Genomic DNA, 18,152 nt, shown 5'->3' on the forward strand with positions numbered 1-18,152 from the left:
CCATTCTGGAGAAAATGTGAAAACTGTTGCATATGTCTTCAAGAAGAAAACGGTGTACAATCTGCTTCCTATTTATTCATCTTGCTCAGAAATGCATAGCAAATGTAAATGCTGTGTAAGTTCTTTATCAAACGGTAAATAGTTTGCTCAAAGTTACACAGGATGAGATAACAAAAAATGTATTTGCACATAAAAGCATTTATTGAAATTAGCAGCCCCATGGACTTTCTGCCACCAGTTTTCCGATGTCATCTTTTGGCCCTGAGCTCACCATGTATAGCTGTGCATTTACTGTAGAACTAGAGGTTTGGATATTGTCTGCTCCTGACATGGGACAGCCGGGGGTGGGGGGGGTGGGGGTGGGGGGGTGGGCATGTGGTTTCTGGCATGGGAAATAGCTGCACAACACCTTTCCCAGGTTGGGCTGCATCTGCTCCTGATGAAGTAATGCATACATAATCTGGCAGAAAACTTCTCATAGGAATGTTTCCTTCACTGATGTGAATATATGTTCTTCGTTGTCCTTCAGAATGACAGATACCTTAAACACTATATATACACACGCTCTAGAACTAAGCAGGTTTCATGGACACAGAAAAGACAGAAGTTGTTTTAAAACCCAAATGAAGACATTGATACTTGAAAATAGTTTCTGTTTAACTGAATTGGACTTTAAATTCTTTTTATGACTAGAAAGCAGATCTTTTTCTATAGCGCATGGACTTGGCTTTATCACTCCAAATTCTCTTAATTTTGGACTTCAGGTCTCTTGTCTTAGAATTGGTATTGCCTGCCCTGCTGCCTGGACTCCACCCGGTTTGATACAGAGGATTCCACAAGTGGTGGTGGAAGCATTCTTGGTATTTTACTTGATACTGTGGTTTTCTGAAGCTACTCAGAGTGTTTTCCTGGCAAGTATACATTAATGAACAGAAGGCAAATAAGGTGATCATTGGTGCATGAAGGAAGTTATACTTGTCAGCGTCACAGTTCGGTTGCCATCTAACTGCATTTGTAGAAAGCTACACTTCTTACAAGCAGGAATATTAACCAGGTATTCAAAAGAAAAGAGATTGTTTGGGTGTGTTGGTTTTTTTTTCAGCAGGTAGTAGATCTGTGGAAGTCCTTGCCAGCAGTGATTTACAGCCAGAAGCCTACATGGATTCAGTGAAAGCTGACTTGGACAAGTACTTGGAGGAGTGATCTGTTGAGGGTTACTAAACAGACGTGCCACATCCTGCTTGGGAAATCTGAGTAAGAAGCAGTTGGAGGCTCGCGGAGCACATGGGGGAAGTATCTTACTGTGTATGGCCACTTGGGCCAGGAGGAAGTTTGATGCGGGGGGCCTGTGATTTGGTAGAGCAGGTGGGAGGCTGTTGAGCTAGACGGAACATTTGGCCTGAAACAGTACCTCCTTTCTTACCATCCATTTCACCTCATTTTTTGGCTGTTGTCTGGAAGCCCTGCAGAAGTGCAGCTCAGGCATGCTGAACTATCGCTGCCCTGTTTGCTGCTGCTGTTTTCCTTGTTACTCCTGCTTATTACATTCTTGCTGTTTCTTCTCTGTGCCTGGCCTAGAGACAAGGGCTGTATCCCAGATTTGAGACCCCAGGTTTGTTTTCCTTCCCTGCCGAGTTTCTGTGCCCTTCCCTTGTGTCACTTACTGTGTGCACAGAGAACAGGGCTGCAGCGGCCGAAGGGCATTCTCCAGATAAATCTCTGCAGCAGTTCTTCTGGTAAGGAAGGCAAAAGGGGTTTGCAGTGCATTTGATGCAAGTGATACTTGCTAATAGCAGTATGGGAAACGTGTGTGGGCGTGGGGCCTAATAATGAAGGAGGTTTGCCAAATTCTTGCTGTCTACTGTGCTTTCTGTCAAATGTTTGGATGAGGAACTCCATTACAGGCCGAGTGACTATAAAAATGGCTGGCTAAAGCCACCCTACGGTAGACTTTATGATCATCATTTTACAAGTTGGGCCACTTGCACAAAATGTTCTCGATTTAGGGCTGGACCAGGTGGGGATGGGCACATGGCACCCTTGGAAGCTGCTGGAAGGCAGGTGGGATGTGGCGAGGTGCGCAGCCCCCTCTGCTCCTGTTGCCAGTTGCCCAGCCCAGAGCTGGGTCTCGGTAGCTGATGGCTCCGCGGAGGCGGGCCAGGCGCTGCCACGGCCTCAGCGTCTGTGCTTGGCGCCTCGAAGGGAGAAGTAACGCTCGAGTGCGGCGGGAGCCGGCTCCCAGCCGGTTCCAGGCGCGGCTCGCTCCCCTCAGCCCTGACGCCCGCTTGAGGGGCTGGCAGTGAGGCCTTCGCCCCAGGCCCTTTCCCGCCCGCCGGCCGGGGCGGGGGCGGGCTCCGCCGGCGCAGCTGGCAGGAAGGCCCGGCGCGGCGCGGGCAGGGAGGGAAGGGAAGGGGAAGAGGCGGGGCCTGGAGCCCAGCAGTGTCAATAATACAATAGGGCTCTTGTGCGGCCGCCGCCGCCGGAGGAGGAGGAGGAGCGGGGCGGGCGCGGGGCCGGGGCCTGGCTGCGGGCGCGCCGAGCAGCCGGCACGCAGGGCGGGAGCCGCCGCCGGCCACGGGCCCGGGCGGGCGGAGGCGATGCGCGCCGGCGCGGGACGGCAGCAGCAGCCGCAGCAGGAGCAGCAGCAGCACCAGCAGCAGCCGCCGCCGCGGCGGGAGCACCAGCGCCAGCCCTGACGGCCGTAGCCGCCCACGCCGGCGAGCAGGGGAGGAGGCGGCGGCGCGCCGTGCCGTGCGGCGCCGGCGGCGGGAGGTGAGCGCGGCCCGGGCTGCCCGCATGGAGGCGGGGCGGGGGGCGGGCGCCGGGCCGCCGGGGCCGCCGCTTCGGGCCTGTGCGCGGGGGAGGCGCCGGGCCTGCGGCGGGCGGGAGGCGGCGGCGGTGTTTGGCGCCAAGGCCGGGCAGGAGGGCGGAGGAAGCGGCGGCGAGCGGGGGGAGGCGGCGGGTCCTGCGGGTACGTGGGGCGCCGGGGAGGGGATCGCGGAGCCGGGTCGGGGGTGGCGGCCGAGCCGTGCTGTGCCGGGCGGGCAGCGTCCCCCGGGCGCCGCGGCGGGCCGCTCGTCCGGCGTGGGCGCTGCGTCTCCGGCCGCGTCCGGAGGGAAAAGTTGCGGCGGTTCCGCCGCTCCACCCCCGCGCTGGCCGGGCTGTGCCCGCGGGGGGCGGCAGGGGCTGGGCGGCGGCGGCGGCCCCCGGCGCTGCGCCCTTTTGTTCGCCGCAGCCCGGAGAGGCGGCGACCCGCCGGTGCCCGAGCCGGCGGGGCCCTGCGGAGCGCGGCTGGGCGTGGCGGCCGGGCGGCGGGCGGGCAGACAGGCAGCCAGCCGGGCGCTCGTCCGCCGCCGAGCACCGCTCCGCCAGTATGTCGAGGAACTTGCTAGAACTGAGTTTGACAATGAAGCGCTAGCGCAGCCGGGCCGCCGCGGCGCCACGGTAAGTTTAAGGGGCGCGGATGGTGCCCCGGAGTCCCCGGTGCCGGCAGGGGTGGGAAGCTCCCGACTTCGATTCTCCAAATCAAACCTTCCTCCCTCGCACGGGGTTTGCTGGAATGCCGCTTATCCTTCTGCAATGGCATGGCTTCGTTTCACGGCCGGCCGGCCGGCGACTGCTGCGATTAACGGCCAGGGATGTAGCAAAAGTAGCAGTTGCAAATAATTCTGTGGCGATTCGCGGGAGGATTGGGTATGGGGCACCTTAAAATACGTCCTAATGAGAAGAATAAATGATGCTTTTTCTCCTGGTTTGAAAATACAACTCTTTTACAAAGAGCATTTATAGTTGAAGAGTTCAGCTATTGTTCACAAATTGTTATAACGAGTGGCTACATACTTTAATTAAAACATCACTAAATTAGCGCTGTACTTTAAAGCCGATTTTTTTTCCATGTTCAGGAGAGGGGGATGCGGGAGTCTGCATCCAGTTGTGATTAGAAATCCTCTAGTTAAAATACACTGGAAACTTGAAAGCTATTTTGCCTCTCTGATAACGTGAAAGAGCCTTTGCAGTACAACTGAATGCTTTAAGAGAACTATTTTGTCTTGGTGCATGCAAAATGTTTTGTCTGCAGCCAGCTTTTTACGTCATGTTGGTGCTTGTGGGCTGTTGTATAGAGCATCTCGAGCACACCTGCTAATCTCTGCAAAGTGAGACCGTGTCTTAGCAGTGGTTAGAGCTAACCTGAAAATGCAAGAGACTGGTGGGTTTAGAGAGGAAAGGGCAATCTGGTTGAAGGCACGTTAGCTTAACTTTCAAGCCTGCCACCAGAGTTCTTAGCAGGATGTCAGAAAATCTTTCACCTGCATTACTGAAGGGACAAAATGTAATTTGAAGTCACTTTAGTGAAGAAAGTCCCTTTTCAAATTAAAAGCAAGTTAGTGCTTTCAGGATCTGAAGTTTTGTTGTTGTTTTTTTAAACTGAACTTCTGACCTCTTTCCAGACTAGACATGACATGCCCTTTTTTTGGTGCCAAACTGGAGCAGGAGAAAGCTCTTTGCTGCAAAAGCTGGTCTTTAGATGCAGTAAAAGTCATCAAAATAACAAGAGCTGTCTCTATTACCTGTCCTTCACGTGCTGTTTCCTCTTTCTAGGTTCCTTTTACAGAACTAGCCTCCCTCCCTCTGTCAGCAGGAAAAATTCCCCTGAGCTGGGTCAGTCAGCACAACTGTGGGGGTTTTGTTGTTTATTTTATTTGTGTTATGTACGTGTACCAGGTACCTACAAAGATTTGCTAGAGAGCTGATGCAGGAACGTAAGCAGTGGCATTTATTGGCAACGATGCATGTTCATTTGGGATCTCGTTAAAATCATGAAAATACGCTGTGAATGTAAAAGCCTGGGCTAGAGGATCTCAGTGTAGTGTTAGAATAATCTCAACTTTTTCCTCCTCTGTGGTTTTGTGGACTTCTTCCCCATGGGAGAAAAATAAGGAAATTTGCATCAGGGATTTATTGGGATACCTGAGATTGTTGTAGGCTTTTTGGTTTTGTTTTTAAAATACAGGTAGTTTTCATAGAGCTGGCTGGTTTGCTTATGGAGGAGAGTTTACAAAGGCTGTTTGGCTACAATTGAGTATTAATTTTACCTGTACAGTTTTATATATGTACACATAGGCAGGCACACATGCATATGGTCACTGTAGTAGCTACCACGTGCTGAGTGCTGTAGAGTGTTTATCCTGAAGAGCTTGCTGCAGCTGGCCTGTGAGGTGTCTTGACCTGAACTCTTGGCTGGTGTGACAGCAGGTGTCCAAGGCTGTGGTGAAAACAGCTGGATGTGTTAGACCTGCGGGTGAGAAGTAAAGTTAAACCCTGTATAATCTGCCTTGAGTTTGAAGTTGATAACCTTTTGATCTTTCCCTATGATCTCTTTAGGTAGCTTATTTCAATTTTTGAAATCAGTTTCTGACTATTGTGCCATAGAGGGTAAGGTGTATGCTGTGGTGTCTGTACGTTTTTGGTTAGTTCTGCGAGACCTGTGATATGTCCAGAGTAGGAATGTGTACACGTTTTTGTAGTGAGTCTTCTATGATCCATGGATGAAAATGTTATATAAAGTGCTCTTTCTGTGATATGTCTTTCTCCTTTAGTTCCTAGAAGTCTCCCTTAGACGTTGGCGTGTGGTTTTGTAGGCTCTTGACTGAATGGGTTTGACAGTGTAGCACATGCCCACTCTTCAGAAAATACAGGACAATTTAATAACAAAGAACATTGTATTCAACTGAAATTTATAACTTAGTATTTTGTTAAGCATGGGTATTACTGTCTGGATGTATTTTATAACCAAAAACTTGCTGTTTTGTCTAGGTCAGTGGTGGTGTTGCTCTTTGGTTGGCATTACTTCTGGCATTACAGACAGAAATGGACTTAGGGAAAGTTTGCCATTTGATCGTGCCAGCTTAATCTCTCCCCACTACCACAGTTTTTGCAGGAGCTACAGCTGAGGGGACTCAGAGGCTTTGGAATTTCTGGAGAGGGGAACCCTTCCTCTGAAGTTATGTGGCATTTCTCTTTTCTGAAGATTTGAAGTGCTTGTAACACTTGAGGCTTCATGTAATTGGAGACATAAATGCAATTTTGACATACTTTACTTAAAATGGAAACTTACAAGTTGTTAATAGCTCTTATTGGGGATATTTATGTAATGGAAGCCAACAGATGCTATTTGCATCTTGAAGAGCTGATGCATAAAATGTTATGTCAGGGCCTTAGCAGGTTTTTTGCTGGCAGAGGCTGGGTCAGGTAGGAGTGGGAGATCTGTAGGACTTCATGGCACCTCTGAAAAGTGGGATAATGATATGAAATTTTGTATTTTAGCACACAGCTGATTTTAACTTAATGCTGCTATTTAAAATAAAAAGAGCAGGAGAGGCGATTTATATTTATCCATGTTAAACGATCAATTACACTGTCACTTTAAAATTAGTTTTCTTTGTACAATCTTCTAGCTACAGCTGCACATCTGATGTTCAGAACTCCTAAAAAGTGTATCTATAGGTACTATTTGTAGTGATACTTTGACTTACTTCACCTGTAAGATGGTATCTGGCAAAGTTTTCTAAGTGTGACGTGAGAGCCCAGCTATTGACTTCTGTGGAGAGATGTCTGTGCAATATCCAACCTCCTCCATGTTTCCCTGGGCTGTTGGCTCCTTCATATTTATTTACTTCCAAGTCACTTCCCTAGGTGGCATTTGAACTTTTCCAGCATTTAAGATCTTATTTCAGTGTGTAGGAGACCAAGAATTTGGGGATTAGAGCAGTCTGAGATGTGTGATCTTGGGCCTAATGAAAGCTCCTGCATTTGTAGAGCTATAATACAAGCTTTACTTGGCTTTAAAGAAATGGATGAGACCCTGAGCTGCAAGCATGGCTGTGGAGGCTCCGCTGGCACTTGTTAAGTCGCTCTGTTCAGAGGAGCAGGAGAAGGTGGGAGTATAAGCTCGTGACTGCTGATGCTATTTGTTGTAACTTTCTCCTGGATTAAATACTGGGATGCTTGCCTTAGCTTGTTAAACTTTGAAAACTTTGGAGTGCTTTCCTTCATTAAAGTACACCTGTTACAGCATTAGATTACGGAGCTGTGTTTCTTGCTTATTGAACTGAATGCTGAACATAACGTATCGTGTCGTTAATGCCTCCTTGTGTTTTAATTAGGGCTGTGGGGAGATGTTAAAAAACAGGTTTATACACTTGCCTTGCTGGTTGCTAAAATGAATCTGCTTGTCACCTGGTCTTGAGGGAATTATGTATTATTTCACTAATCTACTGTCCAGGGCTTCCTCTCTGCCCCTTTTTCTTTTTCCCTTTTCCCCACCTTGCTCTGAAAAATTCTTACTTGAACGTTTTCTAGGGGTCTGTCATACCTGCTAAAAGCTCCTGACTATGTGGTAGCCTTTGCTGGTGAAAGTCTCAGGCTCTTGTTCGTGTCCTAGAGAGCAATTTCACGCCTGCACAAGTGGTTTGATACACAGCAAGTCCAACAGCTTCCAAGGATTAGGGCTGTGGAGTGGGTGAGTAGATGCTGGGATGCCTGGGATCCTCCAAAGGGAGAGGTGGTACCTTGCTTATCAGGCTGTGGAAATGAAAACTGACCAGGAGCATTTATTGCAAGTAGTTAATTCTGTGCAACTGTGTTATGAAGTGTTTTCTAAGCAGTGTTTTAGATTCCCAGGTTCTTGTTTTGGAATATGCTCTTGGGTAGGTGACCAGGTAGCGGGAGAAAAATGCCTCCATAGGACATGCCTGTGTGCTAAATAGCTTTTCATTGTGATATATAGTTTATCGTGTAATACTGGATTACTGAAATTCTTTAAATGTGCAAATAAATGACATATCTGCTACAAATGCTAGAAGTTTTTTGCTAAAGATATTTTGGTTATTAGTTTACACTGCTATGTTTAGGCAGAAATGTGAATGTTCATGAGCACTTGAAAATCATAGCTAAACTTGGAGCTTTTATTCGTGCTACTTCAAAATTGTGAGTATTGGTTTAACAAACCAGACAAGTTTTAAATAATGCTTGCTTTAAAGAGCATGAAGATACTGAGAACATTATTATTTTTAATGCACAAATACTTAAAACTTCGCTACATAGTAAGTGTAGCAGACTAAAATGGCAGTATTTTCTTTCTGAGGCTGCATAAAAAAATCTTACATCTTGAAGGATATAAAAATGTATAGGGGAAATGTGTATTCTGTCAGAGGAGGAAAAATATTTCCCTTATGGGATTACTTTCAGTTTTTAATTATCTTTATAGTTCTGCTGTTAAATGCTTGTATTTCTTTAATATTTTTCCAGTGTTAATTTGCAGGCTTTGATAGCAAAGTGGCTGTAGAGAGAGGACTTTGTCACCGTTTGAAATAGTGCTATGTCCTACCCAGGTTTTGGGTTTAAAGAGGGGAAAAAAACCCCCAAACAAACAAAACCCTTGTGGAGCTAAAGTACTCAGTATGTGATCAAGTTATGGAGAAGCACAAGAAAATGGTAGGCTCAGCAATTATCTGGTGACGAGGAGCCTCAGCAGAAGAAGAGGTAGGAGTATAATACCTCCCACTTTTATTAGTACTTGCAAGGGAAGAAGAGTAACAAACTTGTACGCCTGCTCCTGCTTTCATGCAAATAGGCTCTTTTCCCAGCAGGTAACTGACTGAAATAGTCATGACAGGTGATTACTCTGCAGTGCAATGTAAACCTTGTTAAATGTTGTTTGATAGGAAGGAGGAGAAATGCTCATTTCAAGCACAGAAAATAGGTTTTTGTGCTTTTTCAAGAACTGCTGACCGATGGTCTGACAAGGGAAAAGTTACTGGTTGTCAGTGTTGCTACACTTCGATACACTTCGGTAGCATTAACCTTGTTTGGGGGAGTTCTATCAACTCTTCAACTTCAGCCTAATTTGAGAGCAGTTGTGTTCTTTTATAAAAATCAAATTGGCTGTCATTTAAGCAACTGAAAGGCAGATACTTAAACCTGATAATGAAGTTGCAGTCTTCCTTATGTTAACAACATAATCATTTCCAGCGTAGCATGAAATGAGCAATCTTAAGAAGTAAGTGAAGCATTTTGCCTGACAAATTTGAACTTGCAGCTCTGCAACAGAATGTGTAAGACTGAGGGAGGAACTAAAAGGTTGATCTTAATACAAGGTGCTTGTTTACGAGCAACAATATTGTAAAGGCTGTTGGCATACATAACAGGTAAAGTTCACTCCTGCTTAATGGTATTGATTCTTCTGCGGAAATTATTTTTTTGCAAAATATTTTGTCCATGTTACAGAGATTAATTTTCCATGCTTTCTTTGGTTAGTGCTTCTTCACTATTTTGGGCCAAAAAGGAAAAGGTGGAAAAACCTGAAAATAAAGAAAGGTGGGTTTGTGTGCTCTTTGCAACTGGTATCCATCAATTTAGGTGGTTTGGTTTTGTTTCCGTTGGTTTTGCATTTTTTTTAAGATCTCATATGTAGTTTCCCAGTGCCATTTTGTGAACATTTTAAAAGTTTTTCTTTATTCAGGTATTTTTCAGATATTTAGGCATGTTGAAGTTTATAAAATAATTTTTATACAACTGGTGTACAAAGAGTTTACTTACTGTGGCAATTGAATGTGATTTTGCCTAATCTAGCAAGTTACACCCATGTATGCTACTGCAATTTTGACAGAGATTTGACTTGCTCTGGTTGGATCTATATGCCTATACAGAGGTGAAATAGCTGTGGTGGAACTGTTGTCAAATATAAAGACTCTGGCCTGAGCTAAGTGAAAAGAGGAGCAGGTTAAAAATTACTTTGTTTCAGTACTTAGTGTATTCTGTCTTTCCTCTATTGCTTAAAACTGAATATATGGTTCTTTGCTAGGTCTGACGTGTGGTGTTTTCGTTCTTCTTCCTCTATATATGTCACAAAACCAGAAGGTGGGATGTAAGTTATTAGAAAGCTTGTGCTCCTGACAGTCACCTTAGTATCAGTCAGAGCCCCGTGACTCCCGTTATGTGGATTGATCTGGCTTAAGTGCTGGCTTAGGTCCCGTGTTTGGCATCTTCTGTGTACTTGTTCTGGATTTTCAGAAGTCTCTATATGTAAGAGCAAACAGGGATATGCATTAATTTAGGTTGCTGAAGTCTAATAACTTTTGCAGGTGCCATTTCATTCTCTTTTTAAGATCATTGAAATAAATTTGTTTTCTGTGTGTTTGCTTCTGCATGTTTGACTCTTGCATTTCAGCCAGTTCACTTTTGAGGTATGAATGGGTTAAGAGTTGGAAAAAACGTCTAAATGTCTAAATTAAATCAAAAAGGGGAACAAAAAAAAAAAAGCCTCAAGTGCCCATGACAACTTGAACGTGATTTATAGTTCCTACTTATCTCTCCCAGCCATGTGTTTGATGCCTTTGTTGTCTCCCATTGGCTGTCCCCTCTTCTTTTTGCCTTGACTTCCCAACTTTTTCCTTGTTATTGGAGAAAACAGCATTTCTAGTGAGTGTCTTACAGTCTTCTTAGGACCCTATAAATCAGCTAGGTCAAAATTAAATTTGCCTTCTCTACCAGACTTCAGACATTGCGGACTTCCAAATTATTTGCAATTGGCCTAAAAATATTTTGGCAGACCTCTTGGGTTTCTTTTTTTTAGAAGATTTGTGTAGGTTTGCTAGGTCTAATAAAAACACTGGTGAGGGAAAAGCCTCGTCTTTATGTGAGGTGCTACTTTTTTTTGTGGCTGCTACATTTGTGTGGGTTTACATATGTTTATATAAAAGCACCATCCACTGAAAAATCAAGTTGTGTTTTCCAATATTCATAGAAAAGAAAGCATTTGTGATATAATGCGCTTTTTTTTTTCCAGTGAACACTTGTATTGACGTGATGAGTATTTTGCTTGTGTATTTAACAAAAGCTTCTGTGCTCTTAATGCCTGTACCTATGTAAGTTGTGCTTGGTTAATGAAGTTGAATCTGTGTTTGACTTAAAGTAAATACAATTGCTTTTATGTGTTTTGTACAGATTGAGTATGTTTCAAGAATAAACTTTTATGTACCAAGAGGAACTGCTGAAAAAACAAGGCAGTGGCAAAGTATTGGTTTAGTGGAGTGTCTTTCAAAACACTTAAAAGTAACCAGGTTGCACTTGTTCCCAAATAGTTTTCTAATGGTTTCCTACCCTATGATAATTTTTTTATCAAAAATGCTTTTTTTTCTTTCCTCCTTGTAATAATTTTAGGAGATCTGTATTAAGCTCATTCTGTCAACGAAGCCGGCTTTTCTAACACTTTGAAGGTGTTGCACTAGTGTAGCTACATTATAATGATCAGAGTGGTCATATATGCTTAATTCTGAAGCAGTGATGTTAGTGTCAGCCCTTGTATGAGGACTATAGAAGCTGAGCCTGCTTTGCTCCTGTACCAGACTTCTTTGGCCATAATAACGCATCTTTAGATCCATCTTCTAGAGGTTTTAGTGCCACATTAGGCTACTCTGTAGCACCTCTCCCTGTTCATGGGCTCTTAACAGGCTCCTAGAGATTTAATCAGTCAGAATTGTGGGTTTAACTGCATGATGGCAATTAACACAGGAGCTGAGCTGCTTCTCCTTTGCATACTTTCTCTGTTGAGCTTTCCAGGACTGAGACCATTACGAAAGGTTTTGTGCTTCAGGTGAGCAGAAGTGAGGTAAAACTCTCAGGGACCAAACCTATTAAAACAAGTTGGGGGGTGTTTTTCAGTTTCTTCCCACCCACCCCCCACCCCACTTTGGGTCATTGATGGGGTTTGGCAAATGTAGCACAGGGGACCTTGGTGCTGTTTGTGTGCCTGAAGCGCAGAAAATACCAGCATATAGTGAGGGGCAGTGTTACCTGCTTTCCTCCTCGGATCTGGTGGAAGCTCCTCCATACCTATGCGAGTGTCAGTCTCTGTAGGTCTAGTTTAACCCCTTGCTAAACAATGTCAAAGGCTTTGCCTCTGTAAAGGCAACAGTTTTATATAGTGGAACTTGTACTTTAATAAACTACAAGAAATCATAAAGGTCTGTATATTTATAGACAATTTTATTAAAGGTCACATTTTTCCTTTTGACAGTAAGCTGTTCTGGCAGTGAGTGCTTTAAAGGAATAGTTCTCTTGTGTTACAACTTGATCTTGCAATCCCCCACCCTTCCCCAACATATTTGCATCAGGAAATTTTGAGAAGAAATAAATTCAGTTTTGTTGCGTATGAGTTGTGCTCGCACACAAATTAATCAGATCAGTGCTTTGTGAATTTCTGGCTTTGTTTTGGCACTGACTTTAATTACTATTGACTCCACAGAGGCCAAAATTTCCCTGCTTGTTTCTCAGAGCTTGTCATGTGTTTTGTCTGACTGAGCAGGAGTGGCTTTGGAGAAGGATTACTTCGTTTATACAGGTTTCTCTTTCATAGCAGTAAAAAAAAACCCAACCCTTTCTGACCATTTAAGATCACATTGAAGGAAGAAGTAATTTTTGGATGCTGCTGTAGAATTTGCTGCCACAAAGGATGAAGTTGATGAAGTCCTATTTACTGTGTTTTCATGTCTGCTGCTTCATTAATTGTCATTTGATTGTGCTCCAAGTCTTGTGTTTTGTGGTCTAAGAGCAAAGCTTGGGTGCTTTATTTATTTATGGAGTTTCTTTGCAGGGAGAGGTGACAGTTTGAGTGCTGGTGTGATGATCAGATGTCTGACCAAGAGAGAACTGAGGGTCTTTCCTTATGAAATCTCACAAATACTAGCGTCCGGAGTTCGATGAAGGATGTCAGAAGTACTTTAAATCACTGTGATGAGCAAGTGAAGTTAACAGTCTGTTACTTTTCACTTGCCCTTTTTTTTTCTCTGGGAATTGACTGTCATTCAGTTAAATACTGACTAAATATTTTGATATGAGATGAGCTGTTTGTGAAGGTGATTTTTCTGCAGCCACTGAGACCACCTTCAAGGCCAGGAATACGCAGTATGTCCATGCTACTTTTAAGTGCTCAAATTCCTTGTAGCCAGAGCAGTTGAAGAAACTCGAAAGCGTGTGTTCCGTGTCCTGTATGAACCCTGTGTTGTACACTGGAGAGCATTATTACTTAATGTATCAAGAAGAGGAGACATGGCCTTTTCTTGACTACTGTCATCCAACTGTGAGATAGCTTTCCTCCTATAATTCAGACCTAAATTATTCTTCATCTTTTCTTTAAACTAACAGAAGAGCTTGCACAGCCTGGTCTTCCAGCAGGTCAGTGGGGATGACCATGGGTGCTCGTGTGCTCCAGCATGTGCTCTGGCAGCAGCCAGAGTCCTGCAAGGGAAAGGAGCCAGCGTCTGGTAGCTGGGGTTGGGGTGAAGGAGGTATTGGGCCTGAATCTTGGTGGATGGAGAGGAGAGCAGGGAAGGTGAGGCACAGAACAAGGGGTAGCCTTTGCAGGTGTGACAGCTGCTAAGGCCTTATATGATGCTGAATTGGATGCCTGAAGAGTGCATGTGAGGTGAGGAGAAGGAGGAAGAAAGGGGCCAAGCAGTGATCAGATTCCCAAAGGTGTCTGTTTACAGGGCTGCAAATCAGCAGCTGAATCTGCAGAGTGGAGAGATTTCTGGTGACATGCCCTCTTTGGTGTGTAGAGTGGCCTGAAGTGCTGGGCTCTGTGAGTCCTACTGTAAAGACCTTTTTGTTTGCAACATGGGGACTTAAAGCCTTACGGGGTTTGTTGTTTCTTCTTGTTCTGGAGCCAGAGATCTAACTTGAAGGCATTGAAGTGCACAGTTTGGTATTACTTCAGTCTGAAGTCTAAATCTGGCCCTTAATCTTTTATATTCTCGGGGTGTGGAGCATCCAGCAAGAAACAGTGATGCTGCTTATAGCATTTGTGACTCTCTTGTGTGTGTGGTGGGGTCATGGGACTTGCTGCAGAGCATATGAGAATGGCATGGCTCTTGCCAGCAGAAACATAACATCTGTTACCATACTTTAAAAGTTCTCACACTTAGTGAATAATTTTATTTTAAGACTAAAGCTACCCATGACCGTGCACAAATATAGTTGCATTAAATAATGGAAATTAGCTATGGGAAAAGATGCTTCTAGGTCATCTAGGTTATTGCTTCTGAAATATTCACTTGAACCTCCCTTCAGAACATAGCATGAAATAGTTCTGCCATCACTCAGCTTTAGGAAATACATGCAAGCACATCTGTTTAGCATAGATGTGTAAATTGAATGAGGTGGGTTGTCGTTTAAAATCCAACTGGCTGACATGTGGCAGTGGCTAATGGCAAGACATGCAGTGTTCCCATTACTCAAGAACAAGAGGCATTTTTGTGGCTCCATATCCTCATAAATGGCCTGGTTTTGCTGGTCTGTGGCTCACAGCCCTGTTCTCCAGCTCCTGATAGTAGGTAGCACCAAAATGTTACTTCTGCCTGTACCCCATTCCAGGCTCTGTGGATTCAGGAAGCATTCTGCACATTCCTGGTACTTTTATCCCAATTTAGGTCTTCTACTGCAGCCTTCTGCCATGTGCATTTGTGGTCTCTTTCTGATACGCTTCTCTATATTGCAGTGTGACCTGCTGCAGGGAATGCCTGCTCTTTGGAGAGAGATGCATTCTGCACAGGCTGAAGTAATGCATCTCCTTAACATTTAGTCCTGAAAGAGAGGAGCATGTACATACCTGAGCTGGTGTGCGGTAACTGTCCTTGCATGCAGCTGTACACTGTAGCATCCCTTGGCGCATATATATATATATATATCTCCCTCGGTCTCAGATGTAGGGAGGAGAGAAGTTAAGGGTGGAATAGGAATAATGGGATTGCTTTGCTCTTACCAGCACACAGCAATATGTGCGTGTCCTGTGGCGTATCTGATGCTTCCAGCAGTGTGTCTGTGTGGCTAGATACAGTCCTCAGTGCAGGCAGGCCAAACACACCACTTTGTGCAGTCCTCTTTATACTTGGGTCCCATTTGTTGTTGCCTTGCCCTCAGGCTGGTTTGAGAAACGCTGAGCTGGAGCATGCTGTCTTGGCAGCGCAGCTACCAGGACTCTTGTCCAATCTTTGTTTAAACGTTAAGAGCTGCAGCCTCCGATCCTTCCCCTGGGGACATGGACCAGCAGTTCTGACTGTCAGGACCGTTTCCTTAATGCCAAGCCTAAACTTTTTTTTTTCCCCTTGTATTTATCCCAATACATCTGATCTCTTACAGACTCATGCCTTTGTTTCACTAATGTTAATATGCTACTGGTATATGAAGCATATAAACAACTTTGTGTGCACCTCAGGTTAGGTGTTGAAGTTGAATCCTGCGTGCATGTTAGTCTCTGTAAGGGCAGCTGTTTCAGGCCCCGACTCGCTTTTTTGCATGTGTATGTTAATCATATTGTGTAACAAGTAATTGCAAGCAACAAATAAGAAGTTTTGAGTGTTTTGCAGAATGGCTGGCACTACACACACGCTAAATAACTGCTGTGTTGGGTCACCATGCAAGTGCCTAGGGACCCAGGACTTCAGAGCGTTTCATAAAACGGCTTGATGTTACTTGTTAATAGTTGCCTTATGAAACCTATCCTTCTAGACATCCTACTGCATTGTTTGTCTGAAAATGGGATAAGCCGCTGTGGGAAATTATTTTCCCAGCAAATCTTAATTGGTTGCTGGGAATTACAAAGTCACTGACTATTATTAAGAATAGGCTTGTTGCTACATAAAGGTGTAATGAAATATTTTTGGGACGGTGAAAGAAAGTGAAGGCGCTAGAGAGTTGCAGCCTTTGCTAGAAGTTTTCTGTGTCTGTGACCTACCTTAAGGTGAGATGGACTATTTTTTGGCTTTTACAATGAGATTGTGAATTTATACTGAATTACCTTTTTGGCTTAAGCCAATGTGGAAGAGAGAATAAAAGTCAAGAAGCTGCTGGATACTCGCTGTAGTTAGCACTGTTGGAACCTTGTGAAGAAGAAGCATCAGATCAGTTTATTACAAGCAAAAATCCATCCCTGTTCACAAATACTTAATAAGGATTTTAGAAGAATTTTCTTAAAGCTTAGTAACTTTTTCTTTTCTACTTCTAGTCCCCATAGGCTAAGTATTGCCTGGAAGTATCTCTTCAGTTAAATACAATGGATACTCTTCTGGTATTTGGATACTTGTTCCTATTATGATTTTTCCAGAACTGTAAGGGGAAGAGTGCCATTACCTTCCTGCTTCATACTGTAATTTATTTATAATCTCAAAAACTACTGGCTTTATTTACCGTGCTGTCTTGGTAATATTGAAGTCTTTATCTGCCTTACATAAGAAATCTGTGTCAGGTTACTGGGAGTCCTTGGGGAACTGGCTACATTTGTTAGATATCTGAAACAATCTCTAAAAAACTGGAAATAATAAAATTATTTTCTAAGACTTCTCCCACGTAATCAGTTGTTATACCTATGGCATTACTTATTGTGAAGGAGATGCAAAGTGTCACAAGACCAGCTTTCTAATTCAGTCTTGAAAGTCATTTGTGAGGTGCGGATTGCACAGTGTATGATGCAAGTTATCAGACACCACGTTATCAGAAGCAAGCTGAGGAAACATGGACTAGGTGAAATGCTCACAAGAATGTTTGCAGCTGCTTAGAAAACTGGAGGATAGTTAGTAGTTAGTTTCAAACAAGACAGGTGATTTTGGTGTGATTTAAGTGGTCTCTCCTAGGTCCAGTGTTAATTAATATTTGCCTTTTAATGATGTGGGTGAAGGAATGAGGACTGTGCTCATCAAATACCAGATAAAGCTGGGTGGAGCTGTGTGTCTGTTTGAGAAGATGCTTTGAACTTAAAGTTATTTTGACAGATTGAAGAAGTCTGAAAGGAGGGGATGGATGAGGCTGCGCAGGGGGCTGAGGAGCAGCTCTGGGGCAGGGGGTTTCGCTGCACACCTGCAGGCTGGGAGCAGTGGACCCAGCAGCAATAACTGCTCACAGCCAGGACGTGAGGCAGTGGAGTCATGCTGTTGCAAAAGCAAACACACTGGAGTTTGTATATAGAATTATTACCTGTGACTCACATGACAGTAAAGGATGTTTTTCTGTAACAAGAAAAGAGTATTTTCCATGTAGGGAAGGGTTCAGCTGGAAGGCTTTGCCCAGATTTGGGCAACACAACCTTGTAGTGGTTTTGTGCACCAGCCCTAAAAGGATAATGGAGAGCAGCCACTAGAAGGATCAGAAAAGTAGAAAATGCGGCCTGTGAGCAGAGGGTGAAAAAAAATGGGTTTTATTTAGTCTGGAGAAAAGACTAGAACATACAAACTGAAGAGTTAAGCATAGTGTTCAGACATGAAGTTAACCGTGTGAAGAGGAAAGGGATGATCTTTTCAGGGTCCAGTGCAGAGAGAGACCTGGTAAAGGGCCAGGTCCACCCACATCATTAAAAGGCAAATATTAATTAATACTGGACCTAGGAGAGACCACTTGAGCCACGTCAGCAGAGATGTGTGGTTTAAGCACCAGGGCAAGCTTTCTGGCAGTAAGGGCTGTGCAGAGTAGAAGGAGTTCACCTGGAGAGGCTGTGGAGCCTCTGTAATGCACAGTCTGTGCTTTTGATCCTATCTTGGTGCTCTTTTCCTGGACCCTGGCAAATCCTTATTTTCTGCAACTGTCTCTCTACTTTTTTCATTTTAAATGGCAGTGCAGCATGTAGGATGGTTAAGGAGAGAGAGAAGCATGACACAGTGTTTTCAACCATCACAATTCTTGTTTTTTGAGGCTTGGCTGTTGGTAGGTACTATGTTAAATTACAGAAGGAATGATTGTATAACAGTAGTGATAACTGCAAAAGTAGGTCTTTGTTCCAAATGGCTTTCTGTTGTTAAAAGTTGTATTTTAAGAAATAAATCTTCCTGATGCTTTTTCCCCCTGGCGACGCTTAGTTTCCAGGCAGTATTTATGAAAAGCTACTGTGCATTTCTAAGTTTTGTTTTCTGTGTCTATGTTGTCCTTTAGTTCCTACAACATTATTTTTATTTGTTTTTTTGCGTTTCTGTTTCTCTGTGCCAGTTTCTGTTGCTGCCTCGTTGCTTTTTCAAATGCTCCCAGCGATAGAAATGCAGAGTCTGTTGGTACAGTGTGTCTGGAGAGGAGGGTGAGGATCTTCTGTGTGTTCATTACTCTGCTCCTGAACT

The 18,152-nt window shown here is 44.2% G+C and overlaps 1 protein-coding gene across 3 annotated transcripts in view; it reads left to right on the forward strand.

Annotated features, from left to right (window-relative positions):
• The first annotated feature begins 2,559 nt into the window (after nucleotides 1-2,559).
• Nucleotides 2,560-18,152, forward strand: part of JADE3 (jade family PHD finger 3) — a 68,135-nt gene continuing 52,542 nt past the window's right edge. For 2 of the 3 annotated variants that reach the window (XM_040584846.1, XM_040584849.1), the window contains exon 1: nucleotides 2,560-2,772. The gene's annotated coding sequence lies outside the window, so the exon portion shown is untranslated. Of the gene's footprint in view, nucleotides 2,773-2,952; nucleotides 2,972-18,152 lie in introns of those variants that run through there. The other variant, XM_040584848.1, reaches the window with a different exon arrangement.

Source organism: Falco naumanni, chromosome 2 (genome assembly GCF_017639655.2).
Source record: "Falco naumanni isolate bFalNau1 chromosome 2, bFalNau1.pat, whole genome shotgun sequence".
NCBI classification, from domain to species: Eukaryota; Metazoa; Chordata; class Aves; order Falconiformes; family Falconidae; genus Falco; species Falco naumanni.